Source organism: Hipposideros armiger, unplaced genomic scaffold (genome assembly GCF_001890085.2).
Source record: "Hipposideros armiger isolate ML-2016 unplaced genomic scaffold, ASM189008v1 scaffold_187, whole genome shotgun sequence".
Taxonomy (NCBI): Eukaryota; Metazoa; Chordata; class Mammalia; order Chiroptera; family Hipposideridae; genus Hipposideros; species Hipposideros armiger.
Window position 1 is genome coordinate 2,768,080 of NW_017731537.1, and position 10,368 is coordinate 2,778,447.

Below are 10,368 nucleotides of genomic sequence, written 5' to 3' on the forward strand. Positions count from 1 at the left end.
AAATTCTTAGACTAACTTATAAAGCTCTGCTATATGATTTAGCCCCACCTCCTCCACTTCTCTAACCTCAACTCCAACCATGCTCTTCTTCAGCCACTCCCCACTTATTAGAACATTTCAAGCATGCCTTTTGCATTTGCTTTTTTTCTTTGCCTCCAGCTATCCTCAAGGGTAACAGTTGTCTCTATTCAGGTATTTACTCAAGCCATGACCTTTAACAGTATCCCCAAATTCGGCTTTATTCCCCCCCAAACAGTACTTATCACTAACATATTGTATATTTATTATTTGTCTCTTAAAACTGGAAATTGAGCCTGTTGATGAAAGGGACTTGTCTATTTAGTTTTTCAGTGCCTAGCACACATTAGGGGCACAAAAAATATTTTCTGAATGAATGAATGGACAATCATAATAATGGTTATCTTTCAGAGTTGGAGTAAGGATTCATTCTGATAATTACCATTCTGATAATTTCTTTTTGCCTACCAACTAGTATGGACTATGTAAACATAGGTTGTTGTTGCATCATCATTGTAGTTACGTTTAAATTAGTCTTTGAAGAATATATTAGAAAAAGAGCATTCCAGCAAAGAACTGACTAGAGCAGAGACCTACAGTAGGGACTACCCTGTAGGTAGGTGTGACCTGCATTATAAGTGTATGAAAAAATGGATATTGATAAGAGACAGAGATGGAAATATAGGGATAGGGCAGGATGTGGAGGAAATTAAACTCAAAGCTGAGAAGCCTGGGTTTGTCCATTAACAGTGGAGTGAGAAACCATCTGAGATTTTCAGCAGAGGAAGATCAGATCTTGGTTTTCTATGGTGATAATCAGTTATCCTGTATTGCAAAGTTGCATTTTCTAGTTTATGGGAAGTGGGTTTGTTAATCAGAGAAAACAATGAGTTTCTTTAAGAAACTCTGCTGGAGGGCCAGCCAAGTGGCTCAGTTGGTTAAGGGTTGGCTTAAGAGCATGAGCGCCAGTTTGATTCCTACATGGGGCAGTGACTCTGCGCCCCAGCTGAGCTGTTGCTGAGCTGCCTACAGATGGCAGGATGGCTCAGCTGGTGTAACAACAAGATTGCCTGTTCGATCCCACCCATAACTAAGACTGAACTTGGCACCTTGAGCTGAGCTGCTGCCTGGATGGCTCAGTGGATAGAGCGCGCGCTCTTAACAACAAGGCTGCTGGTTCAATTCCCACATGGGATGGTGGCTACACCCACCCACAACTAAGATTGAACACAGCACCTTGAGCTTAGAGGCCACGAACTGCTGCCGGAAAGCCAGGTGGCAGCTGGCCCCCTTCACAATGAAGACTGAAGAACAACTTGGCTGGTCCCCTCCCCCAATTCCCCAATAAAATCTTAAAAAAAAAAAGAAACTCTGCTGGACTTTTTCAGGTATAGGCTGGTAGGACCTGGCCTGTGACCTTATCTATGACCCCTTCTTTTCCTGCTCCACGTGGGGCAAAAATAAAAGGCTGAGAGCCAGAGCCTTGGCAATTCACTCTGAGCCAGTCTGAGTTGCCAGCTATATCCCCTTTCATGATCCTAATTTGCTTGACCTTTCGATTAAGTCTTCTTCAGACCTTGGCTATGTTTCATGTTTGGTTTTCCACTTTGCATGCAATTTCTGACCATAACACGCTCCATCACATAACATCACTTTCCATCAAAACCTTGCCATTCAAAGTGCGGTTCTGGGACCAGCAGCATTGGCATCACCTGGGAGTTTGTTAGAAATATAGACTCCTCAGGACCCACTCAGCCCCACTGAATTAAAATCTGCATTTTAACAAGCTTCCTGGTGATTTTGTGTACATTAAAGTTTAAGAAGCACTGCTCTTAAGCATCCTTTAACCAATAGCTGTACCAGTGTCCCTCAGGAGCGCCCCCTCATCTCAAATAAATAAACATGGTGTGTACTTTTTAAACAAACTTTCTGGATGAGTCCCCCTAGCAATGCTCCCCAACTAAAGAGCTTTCTAGACTCTATCTTCTGTATAGAAAATATGAAGCAGTGACTGCTCTGAATGTGCAGTGCTTCTCAAGGTATAATCCTCAGATCACCTGCATCTGAATAAACTAGAGGGTTTGTTAAAAATGCAGATTATTGACCCCCATATTTCATCTACAAAGTCTGACTCTTTAGAGGAAAAGCACTGCAAACCACTTTTTCAACTATAATCTGATACATACCAACCATCAGAGAACTCCTGGCTGCAGAAACAAATGCAGTCTCTGAGTTTACTAGTTCCCCTTCTCAGTACTGAATCCTCCTTTCTGCTTTGACCCTATTCCCTCATCCAGGACTGCAATGGGTTATTTGAAATATAATAATTTAGTGTGATCTTATTGTTAGTGCTATTATTATTATTATTATTTTTGCAAGAGAACTCACATAAACGCTGCTCTGGTACCTCTTTTTCAAAACTATGCAAATGGAACTCTAGAATTTTATTTTTATTAGTTATCGGTCACTAATACACAAATGAAATGTAAATGTTTCTATCAAATAATTTAATGTTTAGTTCTCTGCTTCTTAGTATTCTTACATAATAAAAAAGAATACTTCTCTTATCTCTGATGCTTTCTTTAAGTCACTGTGTTCCTCTCCACCAGTATCTTATATCAGGCCAGCTAGCATTACAGTCAATGCTATTTGAAAAAGTACCTAGGAAGAGGAAGGGGGGGATGGCAGATATATTATTCGCCAGCTTGTGGTATTGTATAGCTAAACATGACTCTATTATATCATTCGGCAGGGTTTGTGAATTGAGGGGCAGGGACAAGTACTGAAACAGGTGCTTAGAGCCCGCAGCTGGCTGGTCTATCACTATAGACAACATCAAGGGCTCCTATCATTGACATGAAAGTCAAGCAGAATGGCTGAAAGAATGGCAGCACTAGTTATATAACTATTATGAAATTAAATTACAGTTTAAATCTACATTAATAGATAGTAAATGTTAAATTAATACAATGACACCTCTTGCAAATAAAATTTAAATAAAGCCTGAATCTGAATAAAGAGGGATCGAGAGAGAATAAATTGCATTCCAGACTTGTGCATCCACCCCCAAGAGTGTTGTTTTCGATTAAAAAAAAAATCCTTCTTTCAAAAAATTAGAGCATCAAAAAGAAAAGTCTCTTTTCTCTCTCAAAGAAGTTTAAGACTTCAAGGGGATTCTTTAATGAGTCTATGTTTATGCATCCTTTTCAGAACCCTCAGCAAGATCTAATCTTGTCTTTTTAGAGCCCTTATAATGCTTCCTTTTCTCATTTCCAGTTCTCTTACTCTTCCTTGATTTGTGGTTGTTTGTGGGTCTCTCCTTGGTTGTACTTCCTTAGCCAATTGTAAATTCCCTTAGGCAGAAACTATGTAATCTCCTTTTTGTACCTATCAAGTATTTATTGCATTCTTTATGCTCAGCAAAGTGAGTCATACAAAAGTAAAAGTTATGGAACAAATAGTTTAACTTGGAAGAAAAAAAATCTTACCCCTATAAAATTGTAGCAATTGCTATAAGAGAGTATATAAGTAAATTGAGACATGAAATTTGATCCCATACAGTTCTGTCCTAGGAGATGTAAAACCACTGAAGAAAATGAGATGGAGGCCCCTCAACATTAAGCAATTTAGCCTTGGGATCTGCAGTAAAAATCCCAGTGATCTAGAGAGAGTTGAAAAGGAAAAAGAAGGCAGTGAATAGCTCTAAGCTATCATGATGAACCAAGGCCAAGTTCTTGGATTCCATAATTTCTAGGATTTTTGTATGGATTCCACAATTTTTAGGATTTATGTATATGTCAAGGGGGGAAGGGGCACCTGAGGGTCAGTCATTAACATTAGCCTGGCAGGTGAAGTGCCAAATTTAATTTTTTAGAAAAATAAACATGGGTGAAATTTCTGCATAGTATGAAGCAGTTCATAAAATTACATGAGTCATGGTGGTCATTGGTTGCTTTTGCCTCCCGGTGTCCCTTCTTCTGATAAGTCTATCTCAATTTTCCTTTAGGAACTCTCCTTACTCCATGTTGAGCTACTTGATTCAGACAGGGCTCTACTCCCAGTTCTGGGGGTGGAGCATGTGACCCAGATCTGACCAGCCAGCATCCTTGCCACAGCATTGGTCCTGGGATGGGTATGACCAAGTCAAGGTAGAAGGGGTGAATTCCAAGAATTGCTTAGAAATTTCCAGGAAGAAATGCTTTCTATTTTTCCATTGGCTTTGAGCCTGAGAGGATATGAAGTGGTAGTTTTGTTGGGGTGGGGTGGGGGTGGGGGGCAGAAACAATAAAGTAGAGCTCAAGAATAAAGCCAATTCAGTTGGCAGGCAGAACCCAGAAAAGGAGAGCAACCAAATGCTGATGTAATTATTGGAACCTTTGGATAGAGCCCCAATAAAGAAAGATGTACCCTAAAATTTTAAGTTACATCAATCGCTAAATTTCTTTTTGTTTGATAAATTTACTTGAGTTAGGCTTTCTGTCACTTACAACTAAAAGAGTCCTAATTGATATATACATAAATTCTAAATTATATGGTTCCTACTTTAAATGTTTTGGTGGAGAGAAACTAAGGAGTATAGTCAGGGCAGTGCCAGTTATGGAAGGCTTTGTAAATAAAATGGAGATTGAATAAGTCAGAAAGAGATAAGGAGAGAGAAAAGGGATAAAGTCCCATTATGATGATGTTGACAACCCCTCTCCCCCAAACTCATCTCTTGCCACTCTGTTCAACATCACCCTCCATCCTCTGGCCTCCTCTAAATTTCTAAACAATCATGGACCAACAGAACTTTCTATGATAATAGAAATGTTCTTCTGCACTGTCCAGTTGTCTGTTGGTGTCCACCAACCACATGTAGCTATTGAGCACCTGAAATATGCCTAGTACAACTGAGGACATGAATTTTTAATTTTGTCTAACGTTAATTAATTTAAATTTAAATAGTCACATGTGTCATGGGGCTACCATATTTGGCAGTGCAGTTCTAGAACACATTGAGCTAGTCCCATGTTACGACCTTTTGTTATACAGAAAATTACCTTGAGCAATGGCAAACATCAATTATATTATCAGGCAGGCTATTCCAAAGGTCACAGAACAGCAGGGCTCACAGATCTAATTAAAATGCCTGAATCACACAGCTTATTAAATCAACTTAAAACACACAGAACAAAGCACAGGGGAAAAAGACAGGGTTAGTTAACACATTATTAGGAAAGGGTGGGAGGCTTACACTACTTAAATACTGGGTTATATAATGTTTGTATGTTCTATATCTCTCTCTGCTGCATCAGTCCTCTCTGCTGATGGATCAGAGTTGAGATTCAAGCAAGGGAGCCCAAAGACAGAAGATGCTGTGGGCCAATGACATATATTTGCTCTACTATAAAGATGCAGAGACAAATACACCTGGCCAATAGCTGTAGCTTGCCAATTAAGCTGCTGAAGAGCTATGGATATTATTTGGACTATGGGTTTATGTATTTGGGGCAGAGGACACATGCATCAGAATAGTTATTATCAATGAGTGACTGGGTTAAGACCTCATAAATATTAAGTGCTCATGTATATTTAGTGTATCCTGGACATGAAATATCTTGTATATATTTAATTTGTCATGAATATTTATTGCCTAGGTACCTCATGTGTATTCTGTGCCTCTCGAATCTTACTCTTGGTCTTTTAATTCCTTTCTATTTAAGTCTAACATATATGTGTTCTACCTATTAACTACTTATTTATACTTATCTATACATCTTATGAGTTTCATTTATCCCATTTTTTCCACATCATAACACAATAATCCCAAACAGCATAACAAATGTATATTATACCTCTGCATGTTTCTTCTTTATATAGTGATCTTCCTCTGGCATACCCATAATAAGATCCTATAGCCTTTAGGTCTCAGTGGGAATGTCAGCTCCTCTGAAAGGCCTTCTCTGATCACCCATCTGTTATAAACTAAATTGCGACCCTTACCCTCAAGTTCATAGTTGAAAACCTAATCCCAATGTGACTGTATTTGGGGACAGGGCCTTTAGAGAAGTTAAACAAGGTCATACAAGTGGGGCCCTATCCAATAGGACTGGTGTTCTTAGAAGAATAGGAAGAGACTCCAGATCTTTAGAAGGATCTGACACACAAAGGGAAGGCCATGTGAGAACACAGCAAAAAGGCAGCTGCCTACAAGCCAGGAAGAGAGGCCTCACCAGAACCCATCCCTGATGGCACCTTGATCTTGGGCTTCTGACCTCCAGAATTGTGAGGAAATCAAGTTCTGTTGCATAAGTCACCCGATCTGTGGTATTTTGTTATAGCAGCCTCTGAACTGTTTTTATTCACAATACTTCTTACACTGAATCGGTGAACTTTTTCCTCATGACGACTAATTCTCCAGCTCTTCAAATACCAACTAAGTGTTGAAAAGCTCAATTCAATTCAATTCTGACACTACCTACCTGGAATTAGCACCAGATCCCACAAATTAAAGGGTTCAGTCCACAAGGCTTTGCCCACTTCAGACACCAGTCACAAGTCCCCAGTTGCCACCTGCACTTCTGACCACCCAGCTATAAACCAAGAGTTCCCACAACTCCTTCCTCAGGTTAAATAATTTGCCAGAACAGTTCAAAGAACTCAGGGAAACACTTTATTTACTATTTCTAGTTTATTATAAAAAAATACAACACAGAAACAGCCAAATGGAAGTGAGGCATAGGGCAAAGTATTGGGGAAGAGGTGAGGAGCTTCCATGGTCTCTCCGGCCATGCCAACCTCCCAGCATGTCCATGTATTCCCAACCCAGAAGCTCTCCAGACCACAAAGTTTAGGGGTTTTTATGAAGGTTTCATTACATAGGCAGAGTTGACTAAATCTTCAACCATTGGTGATTAACTCCATTTCCAGCCCCTTTTCTCTTCCAGATGTCAGGGAATAGGGCTGAAAGTTGCAACCTTCTAATTATGATTTGGTCTTTCTGGCAACCAACCCCCATCCTGAAGCTATCTAGGGGTGTCCAACCACCAGTCATCTCATTGACATTCAAAAGAGACTTATCACTCCAGAGATTCAAAGGGATTCGGAGCTGTATGCCAAGAACCTGGAATGAAAACCAAATGTTTGTTTTTATTATATCACTCAGCCCTAGTAGAGTAATATGCCATCTATCAGATCCATCTAAAGTAGGTTTTCCTCAATCCCATTAATCTGCATCTTATCACAATGTTTCTTATCATAAGACATCATTATTTATTTGCTTGTTTACTTTCTTTTTACCTGTTTCCCCAATAAACTATAAGCTCTGTATGGCTGCAACTATGTCTGTTTTGCTCATTTTTTGTTACCTTGGAAAGTTGTCAATTAGTATTTGTGAATGGAATTTCAAAGCACATATTCAAAAATGAATGAATGAAACCCCAAAGTACATATTAATGTCTGAAAAAAATCCTATAAATCAGTAAGCCTGGCTCTTGAAAATAATTTTCAATGTACTTATGTGCCTGAAGCCAAAATTTTTTTATTGTGGTAAAATATATATAACTTAAAATTTACCATCTTGAATCTCAAATGCATAAAAGAAACTGCAAACTATTATCCTCTAAAGCATTTAAGATCTTGTTTCCTGACAATTGTCATCAGTTTTGGCTCAAATAAACTCGTATAAAAATGCAAAACAAAAATTTACCATCTTTTACGCATACAGTTCAGTGACATTAAGTCCATTCACATTGTTGTACAACCATAACAGCTATCCATCTCTAGAACTTTTAATCATCCCAAACTGAAACTCAGTACCCATTAAACAATAACTTCCCTCACAAACTCTTCAAAAAAATTGAAACAGAAGAATGCTTCCAAATTCATTCTACAGGGTCTGCCTTCATACCCAAATCAGACAAAGACACTACAAAAAAAGAAAATTTACAGGCCAATATCCCAGATGAACACAGATGCAAAAATTCTCAATAAAATATTAGCAAACCAAAGTCAACAATACATTAAAAGGATTATATATCATGATCAAGTGGAATTTATTCCAAGGCTGCAAGGATGGTTCAATATCCACAAATCAATCAATGTTACATACCAAATAAACAAAATGAAGGATAAAAAAACCCATATGATTATATAATAAATGCAGCAAAAGCACTTGAGAAAATTCAATACCCAGTTCTGAGAAAAACTCTCAAGAAACTGGGTATAGAGGGAACATGCTTCAGCATAATAAAGGCCATATATGATCAACCCACACAGCTAACAACATACTTAATGGTGAAAAGCTGAAAGCTTTTTCTGTGAGATGAGGAACACAACAAAAATGCCCATTCTCACCATTTTTATTCAGCATAGTGTTGGAATCTTAGCCATAACAATCAAACAAGAAAAAGAAATAAAAGGCATCTAAATTAAAAAGGAAGAAATGAAACTGTCACTATTTGCAGATGACATGATACTATATAAGAAAATTCTAAAGACTCTACCAAAAAACTATTAGAACTAATACACGAATTCAATCAAGTTTCAGGTTACAAAATTAATATTCAGAGATCTATTGCATTTCTATGGATTAATAACAAACTATTAAAAAGACAAATTAAGGTCATTGACAATCTAAATGAGGACTGTGAGAGACTGTTTAGAAGCTGTGAATGCCTGAAACTTATAAGCCAAGGTGTTCCCTGCCTGAGCTTAATGCTGTTCTCAACAAAGGACTAACAAAGCTGCCATTTTGGTGATGGAAACTGGTTGAGGAGGGAAAGTCTTTTATTGGAGCATATACAAAGGCAGAGCATTCTGTCTTAGAGGTGCTAATTATTAAAATTGACAAGAAGACCCTTTTCCAGTTACAAAGTTATAAATATTAGCTTGTCCATCCAAGCCACTGACCAAGGTATTTAGGGAGGGGAAGAGGATGGCATGGGAGGTGTGAGAGTAAAGGGAAGGGCCCATGCTCTTGCAACTTCTATGCTTTTTGAACCTTGAACTCTGAAACCATTGGTGGCAGGGTTCAGTCACTGACAGCACAAGTTTATCCAATCACTTCAAGAGTTGGAGTATTTCAAAAGACCTCGTCTCAGGAGAAAACTAAACTTTCATACTGGGGCAGTGGTTCACTAACACACAAAACAAAACTTTTTTATCCTAAGAATTAATTCCCAAAATACTGTCTTGAATTATGAAATCCATCAGGTTTTTTTTGTTTGTTTGTTTTTTTGGTTTTTTTTTAGCTGAGCCATCCTGCTACCTGTTGGCAGCTCAGTGGCAGCTCAGCGTGGGCCAGGACTCTAACCGCTGTTGCTCAGAGCTCGCACTCTTGCACAAGCTCTTAACCAACTGAGCCACTCGGCCGGCCCAAATCCATCAGTTCTTGACATCATCTAGACCTGTATCTAGAACTCCATTGTAAAATCATTTCAGGCATGTGTTAGGTTTCTGTGAAAACTTTGTTTAAATGTAAACTTCATACCACACTGTGAGTTTTTGTCTGAATAAAACTATATAGATTTATAAAAAAAAAAGACAAATTAAGAAAATAATCCTATTTGCAATTGCATCAAAAATAATAAAATACCTAGGAATAAATTTAACCAAGGAAGTGAAACACCTGTTCTCTGAAAATTATAAGACTCTGAAGAGAGAAATAGAAGATGACACAAATAAATGGAAGGATATACCGTGCTCATGGATTGGAAAGTTTAATATTGTTAAAATGCCCATACTACCCAAAGCAATCTACAGATTCAATGCAATTCCTATGGAACTATCAATGGCATTTTTCCTAGAACTAGAACAAATAATCCTAAAATTATATGGAATCACAAAAGATCCCAAATTGCCAAAGCAATCTCGAGAAAGAACAAAGTTGGAGGTTCCATGGTTTCAAACTATGCTACAAAGCTATAATAATCAAAACAGTATGGTACTGTCACAAAAAAACAGACACATAGACCAATGGAGTAGAATAAAGAGCCCAGAAATAAACCCTTGCTTAAATGATCAATTAACCTATGACAAAGGAGGCAAAAATATACAATAGGAAAATGACAGTCTATTTAATAAGTGGTGCTGGGAAAACTGGACATATATATGCAAAAAAATGAAACATCAGTTTCTTGCACATATACAAAAATAAACTCAAAACAGATTAAAGACTTAAATGTACAACCTGAAACCATAAAACTCCTAAAAGAAAACATAATAAACTCTTTGACATTGGTAGGCATGCACCTCATGTAAGTGGAATCATACAATATTTGACTATTTTGTGTCTAGCTTATTTTACTTAGGATAATGTCATCAAGGTTCATCCACAGTATGGCATGTGTCAGAATTTTATCCCTTTTTAAA